Source organism: Castor canadensis, chromosome 3, assembly GCF_047511655.1.
Source record: "Castor canadensis chromosome 3, mCasCan1.hap1v2, whole genome shotgun sequence".
Lineage (NCBI taxonomy): Eukaryota > Metazoa > Chordata > Mammalia > Rodentia > Castoridae > Castor > Castor canadensis.
The window spans coordinates 116,273,506-116,291,142 of NC_133388.1; positions in this window are offsets into that span (position 1 = coordinate 116,273,506).

A 17,637-nucleotide genomic window follows, 5' to 3' on the forward strand; every position below is an offset into this window, starting at 1 on the left:
GTATTTGTTGAATGGGTAATTTAGAATGTACATTATTCCACCATGTAGAATTATTTAGAGGTTCATTTAGACTTTAATTTGGATAGCCAGAAGATAATTTATTTCTAGAGTTCTTGGTCTATTGTTGCAGCAAGATCCTGGCAACAGAACAATGGTAACACTTGCTATAATAATTCTTCATACTAAGTTACTTGAATTCTTTTATTAAGTAGAAAACAGCCAAAGTGTAATATAGCTGTTTGGCAGTCTGTTAAAAATACTGTGTAGGCAGAAGCCTTGTTATATCATAAATGCTCCATTACTTAAATGCATAAGGCATTCAACAAACGTTTATTAAACTGATCATCATCCTAGGAGTTCACATTTCCCACAGGCATGACGTTTGGTATTGTTGCCAGGTTTTCTTCAGCTTCAGAATTGGAGGTCTCCGTGTGTTGCCTGGATTATCTTAAAACATCTAGCTCTCATCCTGGGCACTGGTGGCTCACGCCTGTAATCCTAGCTACTTGGGAGCCTGATTGTGGTTTGAGGCCAGCCCAGGCAAATAGTTCATGAGATCCCCATCCCATCTTCAAAATAGCCAGAGCAAAATGAACTGCAGGTATGGCTTAAGTCATAGAGCCCCTGCTTTACAAGTGCAAAGCCATGAGTTTAAACCCCTAGCCCCACCAGAAAAAGAAAAAAATCATCTAGCTCTTTGCTAACACTTATGTTCCCTTGGTTATATTTGATGGAACCAAGTCTAGTCTGTGAGGCCTAAAAGAACTTCCTCCTTATGTATCTCACTCAATCTGCAATGTCTGGGCAAACCCCAGAACTAAAATCCTACTAAATATGGAACGGGTTTATTCCACAATTTTATTTCTTTACACGAGTTCAGTTAAGTTTGTCACTTCTACCTCTCTCACACACACACAGACATACACACAAATACTTCTTTGAAAGTTGCCTTCATTATACTTAATATTCTGCATTAGAAAAAAAAATAAGTCAGAAGCCTGTGGCTCACGTCTATAATCCTAGCTACCCAGGAGGCAGAGATTAGGAGGATCATGGTTAGAAGCCAGCCCTGGGCAAATAGTTCTGGAGACCCTACCTCAAAAATACCCAACACAAAACAGGGCTGGCAGAGTAGCTCAAGTAGTAGAGCACCTGCCTAGCAATGGTGAGGCCCTGAGTTTTTAAGCCCCAGTACTCCAAAAAAAGAAAAACAAGTCAGCATTTCCTTGTTGATTTTAAGAAAGAAATTTAGAGCTGGAGGTGTAGCTCAAGCCTCAGAGCGCCTACCTAGCAAGCATGAAGCCCTGAGTTCAAAAAAGAGAAAAACAAATCAAGTTTGTTGGGAAGACAGATGGTAATTATCTTAGTCCATTAGGGCTTGTCCAAGAAACTACTGGAAACTAGGTAGCTTGTGAAGAAGAAATTTATTTTTCATGGTTTTGGAGACTGGGCAGTCCAAGATCAAGGCAGATTTGGCCACTGGTGAGGGCTTATTTTCTGGTTCATAGGTGGCAGCTTCTTGCTGTGTCTCCACACAATGGAAAGGGGCAGAATAGCTTTCCCCTAAAGACTTCTCAATGGACCTACCTCCTTCCTAATACCAGCACATTGGTGATTAGGTTTTAACATAGGAGTTTAAGGGGGCACAGACATTCAGACCATAGCAGTGACATTTGCTGCCCTACAACTAGTTTGAAAATGAAGGAGAAAGCTTAAGATCCTGGATTCCAGAAAAGTAATAACTGTTACATCTATTTATAACGTGAGGAAATTAACAGAAGTCTTGTAGCTGACAAAAACAAAAGGGGATCTTCTAATTTACGGATAATCTTTGTCTGTTACATTTTTTTATTACAAATATCTCTTTGGTACTGTGTTCCACTGTTGTCATTTACTTGATTACTTCACGTATTGAGAAAACTTGTAGTCAAAACTCCAGATCAAGAGCTCTGTTCTCAAGAAGTGAAAAAAACAGCAAAGACTTTTAAACCAGTGGTTCTCAAAGTATGGTCTGGTATCAGGGCACATTCTTGGGACTGCATGCCCATGTCAACAAGCCCTCTAGGTGATTGTTACATGCTAAAGGTTAAGAACCATTGGTTCAAACATACATGTCAGCTATATTCCTATTTTTAAATAAAATACACAATTCACAGATAGGAAAACAGGTAGAAAAATAAGCTTCCTTTGCAAAAATGCCCATTGTAAGTAATGTCAATGTCTATAATAGTTCTTGTCTCAGGAAATTGCAGACATTGTTCATGGGCCTACTCCAGAATTTATATGAGCCTTTCCTAATTCATTGAGCCACAATGTGTTGCTGCATTGCTACTGTTCTGGTTCAGAATCAACAATGCTATTTGTGCTTTTGGATACAACCAAAAGGACTGTGCAAGCAGTCCTTTCTTAGTGGAAGATTATCCTAAATTCTGCACCACTGCTGCTATAGTGGGCCTTAACCTTTAGAAGCTCTTCTTAATTTTGTCTTTTGAAACTGCTCCACCAGAATACCAAGTTAATAGTAGATTCAGTAAGTTTCATAGCATTTTATAGCTCTTCTTTATTACCTAAAACTTCGTAATACTTTCAGAAATGGACAAACTTTATGTAAAGTTGTTCTAAATAGTCTTTAAAACGACTGGACTCTCAATGTCACTTATGAGACACTAACAAATGAGCATGCACATACTTCTCTGTGTTTTTCTGTGGCCTACCACTTCCCTCCACAGCAAATTAAGAAAAACATGAAAGTTAATTTTTAGCGTTGTTTTTAGCTTCTTAAATTCAGTACTATTGAAATCTAAGTAGTGGACGGTATGTCCAATTGAGAAGAAAATTATACTTTCCCAAAGCCATTTGATCCTATTAAGCAAATACTTCAGAAATTCCTGCCCTGTTTAATATTAAAAATGAAACTTGTTTGTATCCAAATAAAAATTAATCCAAATATAAACTATACAATAACTTGGAACGTGATAAATATACATAATATATTCCTCTTTAGTCATCTAACAATCTATAAAAGTATTAAAGACATTTAAATAATTAGCTGTCTTAGGCCTTATTTCTCACTTGGTAAAGATTGACTTAAAATACCATTTTTTATAAAGGACCATAGCTGCTACAGATCCTACATCAATTCTTTCCTTTTCTTCTGAGAATACGTTATGCTAAAAAAATATATACAGAATAACCCCTTTGCTCACCTAACATTAGAAGGCGTTTGCCTAGTATTATACATACAATGTGATATTAAATTAGCCAAGTGATAGTTAAAATGATGTATAATATCCATTCTCTTAATAAGATATCAATGTGGGTTCTGTGAAGATTAAGAAAGAAAAGTACCAGCCTTATTAAGGAAAAGGTTTCACTAATAAAATGACCTGGGAAGGGTGGTGCATGTCTTTAGTCTCAGTAATGATTCAGTGTTTGGATTATCTAACATGCTATATTTATGTTTGCGAATTTTGATACTGTAAATCTAAGAAGTTCATGAATATATGTTAAATTCATCTCTGATACAGCTCCCGGCTTAATGATCTTATATGCAAGTGATGCAAGGAAGAAAGTTGCCTATGGTGTATAGTAAGGGTACAAATAAATGCTCAGGCTTCATAGAAGTGCTCCATAGCAGAAGTCAAATGTGAGTCAAGATTTGAAATTTAGAACTTTTGAATTACAGGGATGAGGAGAGTGTTCATTTTAGTGACAGAGAACATGGAAGAATAATGCTAACAGATAATTCACACACTTCAAAGTGCAGATATTAGTCTGATTTAGTTAAAACATAGAATTCAAAAAGGAGAATGTACCTTTTGTAGAATGCTTGCTTCGCATGTGTGAAGCCCTGGGGTCATTTATCCCTAGCACTGAAAAAAGAAAAAAGGATAAATAGGAGCTATGCCTATAAAAGTAGAAAGGTAGATTGTGACTAGATTTTGAAGGTCATTAAATTGGATACAGCAGGCAACAATAAAACTTTTATGTAGGTATATCTGATTCTATTGCCTTATATTAGAAACTAAAAATTATGCTGTATGTAACTAATATTGAGATCAAACCATTTCAGCGTCTGCCTCAGTGATTCATAGTATAATTGAAGTTACTGTGTGTATATATTCATATTTTTAAATGATGAAATGAAGATGGCAAATTCCTTGGTCAGTAAGTCTGTCTTTCTTGGTCAGATACTGACCAGACACTGAAACAATCACTCATATTTATACATTTGTCCTGCTCTAAAGAGGTTAGTGAACAAAATAGCTATAAAGAATTGAGTAAAACAAACTGATATTCAAATAGATTGCTTTTAAAAATTCCACTGGATTGAATAGTTTGGTAAGTAGTGTTAAAAATAGGAACATGACAGCAAGTCCAGTATTAGAGCAGAAGAGAGACTTAAATAAAAAATCGTAATATAAAACCTCAGCCTAAATAATCAACAGCATTTGTTTTAGCAAAAAAAGTGCTAGATAAACCAAAATATAATTTAAATTCTGTATCCTTTCAAGCAAAGTTTTATAGTCTGGTCCAAACCAAATTTTCCAGAACAATGTTTAGTGTTAATTCAATTTGAAGGTCATGGCTAAGTGACAGTTGCAGTCCAGAAGCACCAGTGTTTGGATCTCACTGCTTCTACTGCCTTACTGTCAAGACTAGCTATAAATCAGTGTGTAACAGAGTAACTTGTATGTTAACTTTTCTTATAACCTCAGTAACTGGTGCCCTCAAGCTGTGTAGGTGCCCTCTGTGGTGTCATCCAGGCCTTTTCCATCTGCAAGGTCCTATGACACAGCCTTTACTTTATCTGCAATGTTGGTACCATGTCAGAAAGACCCTATGATCAAGGAAATCATAAGATGCTTCGTATATGAAGTCAGCTTGACTTTAGGAATATTTTTATTTAGACAGTTCTTTAAAATTCAGTCTAGGCCTGGAAGTGTGATTCATGTGGTAGAGCATAAGCATGAGGCCCTCAGTTCAAGTATGCAAAAAAAAATACTTGCAAGTGAATTAAGTAATGATGTTCTGTTATTAGAGACAATTTGGATCTTCAGGTAGGGAATAGCATGATTGTCTTAGGCAGGACTTTTGTTTTTGTTTTTAGCTTCCCTCAGTTTCTAATTAAAAGGCTGAAGAATATCTCTGAAATATTCGTTCCTATTTTTATTCTATACCTTTTACTTTTCCCTTAATGTATTTTTGTAGGATGGAAAGTGTTTCATTTTTAAGCCTCTAAAATTTTAAAACAAGATCACCTAAGTAAAATGATAGTTTTTCAAAGCTGTATGTGCTCATTTGGAGCTCAGTTTTTCTGCCAGAAGTACAAAAACAACTATAAAACTCCTAGGTGGGAGCATTCCTGTTTTGATGCTCTACAATTACAAGTACTGATCAATCTCGGTAACCCCCTTTTTTACTTGGTAAGGCTCTAAAACTCTTTAGTCCCATTGTTCTAGTCTTAAACTGACAATTTCATTACAAATGGCTCCTAGGTGGCATGCAACATATACTGCAATCCTTCTCCCTCTCACACAGTTTGGACATGGCATGGATATGCTCACCACGCTGTGTCCCTTCGCCAAGAGGAACAAGGCTTTGTTAGTGTGGAGCCTTCCAGTTGTCCTGATACACTTGCTCATGTTAATGTGGTCAAGCAGCCACCAGTCCTTGATAAAGCCAGGTTCCTTATTAAGGACTGGTGGCTGCTTCTCACCCTTACATAGTTCTTTTGCCATTGGAATCTTAGTGGGATGCTACCCTTGAATGAGTCAGACTCTTTGTTAGAGGTCCTATGCTGCTTGAAGACTTTCCCAAGCCATCCTGCAGAAGAAGGGGGTTGTAACTTCCCTTGTGCCTCCTCAGCCAGCATTGGAGTCAGGTGACCTGCTGGGGTGAGGCCAGGACCAGCAGTGCCACAGCAAGTGACAAGACCTCAGAAATGGATGCATGGTTCACCTAGGAGGCAGGACTTTTAGATTTTGGGTTTCTAACTTCATTTCCTCATGCCCCAAATAGAGAATAGAACATTCTGGTCACAGCCTTTGGCACATGACTAGCAGTACCTCCTCAGTGATCTGACAGTATGTAGGTCCCCAATCATCCAGGAGATAGGAGATCTGACAGCGTAACACAAATTAAAATTTCTCATTGGCTCCATAGAATATAAGTCTAAGGTCAAAAGTAATTTACTATGAAAAGTAGGATATTCTTAGATTCTCAAATTTTCTAAGGTAAGATTTATACCCTCTATAAACAAGCTATATGATCTTATCTAAAATTGCCTGATCTGCTGAGGTTTTTGATCTGTCACTCACAAATACTCTTGGGAAGCTTTCTGTTGGTCAGATGTTCGCAACACCTGTGCGAATTAGGATATAATCTTTATGGGGGGGATATTGTAGTGTCAGTTCTGATTAGACTTAATGTTGTATATTATTTACATTGCTCCTGTCATCTCTCCCCGTCAATCCCCTGCCCACCCCACTTAAAGCAATTGAAAGAGGTTTCTTAGTTCTTTTTATATAGGTATATAAAGTCTATCTACCATATATTATCACCTTAAACTCCTTCCTTCACCCTCCCCCCTCTCACTAGTAATCTCTCCACACACACTGTACCTATTTTACAGTACTGGTTTTCATTATTAATATTTAAGTTAATGTTCAAAGGGGATGTCTAAACATATGGTCCATTCAACACCTTCCTTTACTCTCCTTACCCCTTTACTTCACACACCCCATCTTTCAACAGCTTTGAATACATAGCCATATATCCTCTACCTTCACATCTTATGTTATGTGATATTACTGATGCTGTATCATTCTCTTCTTTCTCTTTCTCCGAGTTCTATAGAGTAGTTACAAACATGTTCTACATCTGAGTTTGTATATGATCATGCTGTGTTTGTATATATGTTTATCTTTGGATCTATTTTCCACATATGAGAGAATACATGTGACTTTTGTGTTTCTGATTCTGGCTTACTTCACTTAACATGATATACTCCAATTGCATCAATTTACCTTCAAACAACATATCATTATTCATTATGACTGAGTAATATTCCCATTGTGTATATATACCACAATTTCTTGATCCATTCATCAGTTGTAGGGCATCTGGGTTGTTTCCAGAGCTTGGCTATTGTGAATAGTGTTGCAATGAACATCAGTGTGCAGCTATCTCTACTGTATCCTGTCTTACATTCCATTGGATAGATGCCCTGGAGTGATATCACTGGATTCTATGGCAGTTCTTTCTCTAGTTCTTTGAGGAATGTCCATACTGCTTTCTATAGTGGTTGTACTAGCTTGCATTCCTACCAGCATTGTATAAGGGTTCCTGTTTCACCACATCCTATCCAGTATTTGTTGCTGTTATTGCCCTTGATTATGACCATTCTAACTGGGGTGAGATGAAATCTAAGTGTTGTTTTGATTTGCATCTCTTTTATAACCAGGAACATTGAATACTTCTTCATGTATTTACTGGCCATTTGTACCTCTACCTTTGAGAATTCCCTGTTTAATTCATGTGCCCATTTCTTCATGGGGGAGGGGATTCTTTGGGGGCTTAGTTTTTTGAGTTCCCTGTAGATTCTGGATGTTAGTCCCTTATTGGATGAGTAACTGGCAAAGATTTTCTCCCAGTCTGTGAGCTGTCTCTTGAGTCTGGTGACTGTTTCCTTTGCTGTGCAGAAGCTCTTTAGTTTGATGCAGTCCATTTGTTCATTGTTTAGATGCTGAGCCTTTATGAGTTCTGTTTAGGAAGTCATTCCCTAAACCTGTCTGTTCCAGTGTATTTCCTACTGCTTCCAGGAATTGTTTCAAAGTTTCAGGCCTATATTAAGGTCTTTGATCCACTTTGAGTTGATTTTGGTACAGGGTGAAAGACAGGGATCTAGTTTCAGTCTTCTACATGTGGATATCCAATTTTCCCAGCAGCATTTGTTGAAGAGGCTGTCTTTTCTCCATCATGTGTTTTGGGCTCCTTTGTCAAAGATCAGTTGGCTAGAGATGCATGGGTTTATGTCTGGATCTTGTATTCTGATCCATTTGTCTTCCTGCCTGTTTTTGTGCCAATACCATGCTGTTTTTATCGTTATGGCTTTGTAGTATAGTTTGAAGTCGGGTATTGTGATGCCTGTAGCATTGGACTTTTTGCTCAGAATTCCTTTGGCTATTCGAGATCTTTTGTGTTTCCATGTATTTCACAATTTATTTTGCTTTTTTTTTTTTTTTGGTTGTACTCAGGCTTGAACTCAGGGCCTTCACCTGGAGCCACCCCACTAGCCCTATTTTTGTAAAGGGTCTTTCAAGATAGGATCTCCTGGAACTATTTGCCTGGAATGGCTTCAAACTGCAATCCTCCTGATTTCTGCCTCCTGTGTATCCAGGATTACAGACGTGACCCTCTGGTGCCTGGTATGATTGCTTTTTCTATTTCTGCGCAGAATGTCATCGAATTTTTATAGGGATTGCATTAAACATGTAGATTGCTTTTGGTAATATGGCCATTTTCACAATGTTGATTCTACCAGTCCATGAGCATGGAAGGTCTTTCCATCTTCTGATATCTTCTTTGATTTCTCTTTTCAGTGGGTTTTAGTTCTCATTTAAAAAGTCTTTGGTTTCTTTTGTTAAATTTATTCCAAGGTACTTTATTGTTGATGAGGCTATTGTAAATAGGATTATGTCCCTGAATTCTTTCTCAGTCTGTGTGTTGTGGGTATATAGGAAAGCTACTGATTTCTGTATGTTAATTTTGTATCCTGATGCATGGGTTTATGTTGCCAAAAGAGTGTATGATTTCTAGTAGTTTTTTGGCAGAGTTTTTGGGGTCTCTTAAGTACAGGTTCATGTCATCTGCAAATAGGGATAGTTTGACTTCTTCCTTCCCCATTTAAATCCCTTTTGTTTCTTGCTATTGTCTTATTGCCCTGGCTAGGAATTCCAAAATGATATTGAGTAGGAGTGGAGAAAGTGGACAACCCTGTCTTGTTGCTGACTTTAAGGGGAACAGTTTCAATTGTTCTCCATTTAGTACGATGTTGGTTCTAGGTTTGTCATATATACACTTATGTTGAGGAATATTCCTTCTAGTCCTAGTTTCTGCAGAGCTTTTAACCTGAGTTTTGGATTTTATCAAAGGCTTTTTCTGCGTCTGTTGAGAGAATCATGTGGTTTTTGTCCTTTCTGTTATAGGATAATTTTGCTGGGTAGACTAGTCTAGGTTGACTGTTGCTTTCTTTTAAGGCCTGAATTATGTCTTTCCATGACCTTTTTACATTTATATTGGTCTCAGCCCACAGGAAGGGAGCATGAGATCTCCCAGAGCTGGAACCGCCTTGAGGCCCAAATTGGCAAGGAGTGGCTTGCTTAACTCCATGACAGGGAAAGTTTTTCAGGAAGATAGGAGGAGATAGGTATGGTAAGCAGTGCAAGAAGTCTGCTTACGTAGGGAAGGAGGAGGTTTGGGAGAGGAATTGGCTGATTTAGAAACTGGTTTACAGGCTGATAGAATCTGCGCAGGGGAACAGAAAGTACAGAGGGAGGGTTCAAGGGCAAGAAGCACATGTTTTGGCTTGCAAGTGGTTCAGAGAGCCAGATTTAGATGGACATATGAAAAGCTTGGATATAATGGAATCTCTCCCCATTGTCCCGATTGCTCACAGTAGTTATATGTCCCATAAAAGGTTGGGATCTAAAGACCCGAAAAGGGGCCAGTGACCTTGGTTGTCTAAAGGATAAGTGGGCCAGATTTGAATGCAAAAGCAGATCAAATTTTTGGTTTTATATCTGGGGTCAAACCCAAGGTGTCTAAATTATTGAGGAGGCATCTCAGTGGGGAGTCAGATGGCAAAGAGGATGTAGAGGCACCCATTGTGAGGGATCTGGTCCTGTAATGGGGGAGGAGGGTATTATGAATCATGGGGCACCCCTGTGCAACTCAAATACCCGACAACAACACAAGGCCCACGAGAATCAGTCGTCACTGAGTTCTAGTGGCGTGCTGGGCTGAATGGCCTAGGGCTTTGGGTCACCTGGGCCCAGGCTTTTTGAAGAGGGGTCTCTGAGACCCACGACAAAATGGATCCAAGCCCAACAAGGAAGGGAATCCCTCTGCCACCTGAGCCACCCAGAGATGCCAAACAGGGGGAGTGTTGAAAGCCCGGAGAGACCACAAAGGGAGCCTGAGAAGGGTATGTGGACTCACCAAAGAATGTCCGATGTTGGATGCAAGCAGAGCGATTGGGAGGATGAGTCCTGGCCAGTCATGTCCTCAGGGTGGTCGTGGGATGAGTTGGAATGGGGGGCCCACCAGGATTAGTGGGGAGCCCCCATCTGAGTCATGGCACCAAAATGTTGGAAATGTAGGCCCCAAAAGTGACCATGTGGAGGGAGTGATCTGGCCAAGAGATTCTTTATTGTCGGGTGGGAGAGGGAGAGAGCCGAGAGAGAGAGAGAGAGAGAGAGAGAGAGAGAGAGAGAGAGAGTGGGGCAGGGGCTTAAATACCCCTCAGTGAGACTCAGCATGATCTGATTGGTTAGGATCTTATGGTTCATGCTGATTGGAGGTTGGGGCAGAAGGAGAATTCAAGCTAGACTTGAGGCACGACCGTGACCCAGGAAAACAGAAGTTTAAGGGTGCAGTAAGAACCGAAACCTATCAGCGCCATTATTGCCAACAAAAACTGCTGTTCCAATGGGTTTGCCTTCATATGTGACTTGTCTTTTCTCTTTTGCAGCTTTCAGAATTCTTTCTTTGTTCTGTGTGCTGAGTGTTTTGATTATGATGTGTCTGAGGTATTTCTTTTTTGGTCCTGGAGGTTTGGTGTTCTGTAAGCTTTCTGCATCTGTGTGGCTCTCTCTTCAGGTAAGGAAAGGTTTCAGCTATTCTATGAATAGGTTGTCAATGCCTTTAGTTTGTATCTCCTCTCCTTCTTCTATACCCATGATTCATAGGTTTGGTCTTTTCATGGTGTCCCAGATATATGTTCTATTCATATTTTCTTAGCACTCTTTCATGATCTTTTACTGTTTGGTCTAATTCCTCTACTTTGTCTTCCTTTCCCGATACTGTTATTGTCAACTTGCTCCACTCTGCCAATCTTTTGATTAAGATTTTTATTTGGGATATTTATTTGTTTATTTTGGATTGATTATTTTTCAGGGTTTCCAAATCTTTATTGATTTCCTCTTTCATATCCTGGATAATCTTAATTTCATTCATCTGTTGTATTCTCTTTGGGCTCATTTAATTGTTTATTCACATCCTCTTTGAGGTCTAATAGGAGCCTTTGTGTTTCTTCTTTGAGGTCGATAATCATTTTTACTTTTTGTTTTTGAATTCATTATTTAATAACTTTTCCTTTCTGCAGGTGTTTAGATCCTTTGTGATGGAATTGACTTTTGAGCGAGTGTGGTTGTCTTACTGTTTCACTCTGCATTGAGATTTACACATCTAGAGTTGGTTTTGATTAGGGTTTTAATCCCTTGTGCCCTTGTGGTTGGGGTTTTGAGTTTTTTCCCCTGGAGCTCCAGCAGTTTTCCTCAGAGAGGGATATGCTGGAAACGTTACCTCTTGCAAGGTCCTTGTTGTGGTGCAGATTACCTCTTTTCTCCCCTCAGGGAGGGGGCTGGAATTCCTGTTCTTTGATGGCAGTGAAGGGACTTTCCTACAATCACAGTGAGGAGTGCTGGGTCTCAAACATATACTTAAGGTTACCATCCATCCTGTTTTTCTAAAGGTAGTCCCAGTTTATGAATGGTTATCCTGATGTAACTATTAGGTGTGTCCCTTTTCATTCCCAAAAGTATCTAGGTTTAGATGATAAATTATTTGGTCTCCTGATATATAACTCATTCAACTGTATCAGTCTGCATAAGCTAGATTATACTGCTCCTAACAAATAACACATAATTGCAGTAACTTTGCACTGTAATTGCTTATCAGGTAACATTCTAGGGCAACTGTACTCCATGGATTGGCTAGCATTTCAGATGGTGCAGTATTGACACAGGTTTTCTACATTTGTTATAACAGAGAGCTCATGCATTTTTATTCCAGAAGACAAATGAGCCAGCCTGGAGGAAGCACACAGCACTTCTGCCCACAACTGGCTACCCATATTATCCAGTGGCTCAGTCTGTCTACAAGAGGACAGGGAATTTTCCCATTTCCTGGGAAGAATAATATGAGCATAAAAATCTCAATGCTAGATACTCAAACAAGAAGCTAAGTACTGCTGGGTCTGGAGACCTAAGGCAGGTGAGGGGTATCCCATCCCCCATGGAGGGCAATATCATTCCTGCATCCTGAGGAGATGGAGGCCTGCATTTCTGCATCCAAAAGGAGAGATACAGATCTGCCACAGGGCTGATGAGCAAAATGCTCTCAAGATTGTTCCCTTCCCCCAATAAAGGTGCTAACCAAACCAGTTCACCTGAGACAGCCCAAGAATCCATGGCCAATGAGAAAAACCTGCCTAACCCAGAGTTAAAACGTCCATAAAAACCCCAGCCTTCACCTGTGCAGTGAGCTACCGGCTTCTGGGCTCCGCTGCAGTACCTTAGCTGTAGCCTTTCCTTTCTCTCTACTAAATCCTACTTTATATACCGGCTTTGACATTCAGCTGCCTCATGAGCCAGTTCTCTGGCCTGTGAAGGCAAGGACCCTCAACACCAGCACGTAACAGTACCAAATGGATGATTTATTATTTGGCTTATGAAACAAAAATTTACTTCTGATAGAGTAATAATATTGCCATTTTGTGAATCAGCGGCAAAATGGCAGCCCTGCCCCTTAACACAAATTCCTGCACTCTAAGACTGCCCCACCCCTACCAGAGGCTACCATGCATGCGCTAACTTCCCTAACCTCTCCCTTCTATAAAAGCCACACCTGGCCCAGAGTCTGTGCTGCACCATCTTTCCCCGGCCAGCCTGGTGGTTCGAGCCTGCCATTAAACTGCTCTTGGACATGAGACTTTTCTCGTGAGCTTTCTTTGTGAGCTGCATTTTTCCTAACAACTCCTATATGGGCAGAAAAGTTCTTTGCCTCTCACTAGCTTCATGTTTAGTCACAATCATGGTACAAGTGTAAGGACTCTCACTTAAAAACTGTTCTTAATCAAGATGAAGAGTGGGGCTGTTGGAGTGGCTCAAATGGTAGAGCTCCTGCTTAGCAAGCCTGAGGCTGAGTTCAAACCCCCGCACTGCCCCCCCAAAAGATAATAGTAAAAGTTTAGTTTTTCTTGGTTTTGTTTTGTTTTTTGTGACAGGGTCTCACAGTATAGCCCAGAATGGCATTGAACTCATGATCTTCCTGCCTCATCACTCCCAGGTGTTGGGATTATAGATGTGCACCACCATGCTTAGCTAAGACTTTAAAGTTTTGTCACTAAACAAGAAGAAAATCAATAGCCGACAAGAAGACAAAATTCAAAATATGTTTCAGGATCCTTTTAATCTATTAACATTAACAATTAAAAGTAGAAGTTACAGGCTGAGGCTGTAGCTCAGTGGTAGAGTGCCTGCCTAGCATACATAAAGCCCTGGTCTCAATCCCTAGCACTGGAAAAAATTATAAAACACATATTTCACAAATATACATATATTTTACAGCCCAAGAGCTAAAATATTTTTCAGGAATAAAAAATGAAAAAGTTAGGCATGATGAGACTCACCTCTAATCCCAAAACTTGAAAGGCAGAGGCAGGAGGATCTTGAGTTCAAAGACAGTCTGAACTACATGACAACACTTAATCAAAAATCAAGAGCTCCCCAGTACCATCAAAAACAAAACAAAACAAAATAAAAGCCCAGGGGCTGATGACCTTTCTACAAAGGTCAGAGACCAGTTTCATTAGATAGCAACATACCATTAAAAAAAATAACACTGTGAATGTAGCTTAATGGTATAGCACTTGCCTAACATGTGTGAGCCTCTGGGTTTAAAATCCAACACCAAAAAAAAATTTAAAAAGTATAGTCAGGTGCCAGTGGCTCACTCCTGTAATCCTAGCTACTCAGGAGGCAGAGATCAGGAGGATCAAGTTTCAAAGCTAGACTGACCAAATAGTTCAAGAGACCTTATCTTAATACCCAATGCACACACAGAAAAAAATAATGGTAGAGTGACTCAAGTGTAGAGCGCCTGCCTAGCATGTGTGAGGCTCTGATTCCAAACCCCAATACCACCAAAAAAAAAAAACTATATTTAATTTCTTAGCATATGTTGTGAAAATTAACCATTTGTGTGACTGTAGAAAGCTTATGTTTCTATAGAGAACTACAGCATGCCCTTGTAGATTAGTAGATTCTAGTCTTGTTCATTGTCTTCTAGCTATTTTTCACCTGTGCAACCTGTGTGGTTTTGTTGCCTATCTGCAAATTGAACTAGATTTTGCTGTTCCATTTTGTCAATCCTTACCAAATTTTAAATTCTGCCTTCCTTTCATGTCTGGCTACAACTCTTCAAGCTAACATTTCTAAATTTTTTTCTGCCATTATCTTGACCTAATTAAAACCTGATTGTCCACATTCCTACTGTGACCCTAGGTTTTCCTGAAGTTGGCTTTTCCCTTAAACCTAAAGAATCCCTGGGAGCTTGTGGAATAAATTTATTTCAATTTCAAAGGACTTATCCCAGAAGATCTGCTATGATAGACACCTACAAAGTTCACTGGAAATACAGATCTGCCTTGCTCTGCATCAAGAAATAGTCATGGAAAAGTCTTACCAAAACCCCTGATGCCTGTGTCATCACCACAACATTCAGCCTACACTCCAAGAATTGGTTTGCAATGGCATTTGGATTTTCACTCTTAGCTTTATATGTCCTCTGAAGACACTTCAAACCCCATATCTATACTCACAAAGTGGACTGACAGGCAGCCTCTCTGTGCCCATGCTCTGGCTCCCACACATTGCCCTTTGCCTCTAAAGCCCTACCTGTCCTGTTGTATTGGAATTGGATTCAGTCTCTCTCCGTTATTGCCAGAGTCTTGAATTTGTTTAACTTGTCTGCTGCATTTTTTCTTTGGCCACCCCTAACTTAAACAATACCTATGAGAAAATCCATAAACTCATGCAGTTTCATTAATGTTCTATTAGCATACATTTTGTGAAAATTAACCATTTGTTGGTTTCCTTAAATAGTGAACTAAGATATCAGTATGTAAAAGAATATGCCTAAACTCTTTTCTCTGGGATGAAATTTAATATGTTTGGAATTATAACAAACTTATGAAATGCAAACTTAAAGGATTGTCCAATGACTATCTGTTATAATATAACAAAAGAAAATAATTTAGTCATTGTCTACACCAAGTACTTACTAAACACTGGAATAATTGGAGCTATAAAGAAGACAAGAACACATATCACAAAGAAGCCTTAGCTCAAATGGCACTTCAGAGTGCCTGAAAATGCATGTCTAAAATCTTCCCACTGGGTGTGGTGGTGTATGCCTATAATCTCAGGCAGTTCAAGGACATCCTGGGGCTACACTGGGAGACCATGTCTCAAAAACAAAAACTTCAAACAAAAAGAAACACTTCCTATCTGTATGTGGTAAAATAAAATAGCAAATAACAAAATTTTATTGGCATATCAAGATACTTAAAAGTTTTCTACCTTGCTATTAAGAAAAATACGGAGAAGCCTGGCATGATGGTGCCTGTAATCCCAGTACTCAGGAAACAGAGACAGGGTAGAATTCCAGGCCAGCATGAACTATTTAGCAAGTTCAGGCCAGCCTGGGCTACATAGACAGACACTGCCTCAAAAAAAAAGAAAAGCAGGTTTAAAGAGAGTAAGTGTCCCTTTTTAAGCCATTTTGTAATATGGGCAGAATCATGTTAATCATGTAAAACCAAACTAAGAGGACTTAAGAAAGAAATTAATATTCACTGTGACAAACTCAAAAGAAATTTTGCCAAAGGTGTCACCTTTGTCGAGGGGTCAACTGGAGTGGAAGAGTCCACAATCTGTCCCTTATTCACTTTACTCACAATTCATTTCTCTTTTTTTGGTGGAGACAGCAGAAACCCAAGCAGGAGAGGAGTCATGATACCCAGTTCTGAAACAGAGTGGCAAAATTTGCAATGAATAAGAAGTGTCTTATTGTTGGGTTTGGAGACATAAAGAGCAGGTGAGTGAGTATCCCATCCCCCAGGGAGAGCACTACGATCCCTGCATCCTGAGAAGGAGTTGTAAATCTGAACCCTGAAGAGGAGATACAGGGTCTTACAGATCTGCCACAGGGCTGATGAGCAAAAATGCTCTCAAGATTATTCCCCTCCCCCAATAAGGGGCAAGCAGACCAGTTCATCTAAGAAAGGCCACAAATCCATGGCCAATGAGAAGAGCCCACCTAACCCTTACCCAAACCCAGAGTTTAAATGTCCATAAAATCCCAGCCTTCACCTGACCAGGGACCACCAGTTTCTGGGGTCCACTGCACTGCTCTAGCTGTAGCCTTTGCTTTCTCTCTAATAAATCCTACTTCGTATACCGGCTTTGGCTCACAAGTCAACCAGCTGCCTCACCAACTAGTTCTCTGGCCTGTGAAGGCAAGAACCCTCCACACCAGCCCACATTTCACATTGGCTCCTAACATTATGGCTGTTATCAGGAGTAAATCTCCCCAGGGAAATGAGGGTAGAATATGAAATGTGGGCTTTGAGGAGGCCATTCATGAAATAACAGGTCTAGATTGCAAAAGGAATATAGAGGATTTGGAAGATTATTTTTTCAACCAAAGAATGAAACCATCCTAGTGTCTGACGTGGTGAGCTTTTGTGTCCCTTTATGCAACAAGGAGATAACACCCTTCATAACTGAGGAGCACTTAATTCTTAATGAATTACTTTACTTAAATCTCCATCAGAAATCACTGTATATTTGCTTTGGTAACAAAGGCAGCAATGTCTCATCCCTGTCACAATCAACAGTGTGAAGACATTCCTTGCTAGGAGAAATGGATGAACTCAAATCTTGTCAGTACACACCCAAAGCTTAAATATGCAGCAGCTGGAAACGAACTGTACAAAGGAATTAGAAGCAGCCACCTTCTTATCATTATAATAATATAAGCATGTGGTACAGGACCTAAAAAGAATATAATAGTCCTGTTTGAATCTACCCCATCCGTATGTCCTCGCCCCAGACTCAACAACTTTTTTTGTGTTTGTATTGGACTGGGGTTTGAACTCAAGATTTTGCTCTTGCAAAGCAAGTGCTTTACCACTTGAGCCACTTCTCCAGTCCATTTTGCTTTTGTTATTTTGGAGATGGGGATCTCAGGAAGTATTTGCCAGGGCTGGCCTCGAACCTTAATCCTCCCAATCTCAGCTTCCCAAGTAGCTAGGATTACAGGTGTAAGGCACCAGTGCCCAGTGTTTTTTAAATTTATTATCTGTTTGTTGTTTATTTTGGAGACAGAGTCTTACTGTGTTACCCAGGCTGACCTTGAACTTGTAATCCTCAGATGTCAGCCTCCCGAGAACTGGAACTACAGTTATATACCACCTTACCCTTCTAGAATCAACAACTTTTGTCATTTATGCTTTTAGGTCATATGATTACATATATATGTACAAATATGGTACTTGTGCCATTATTGACT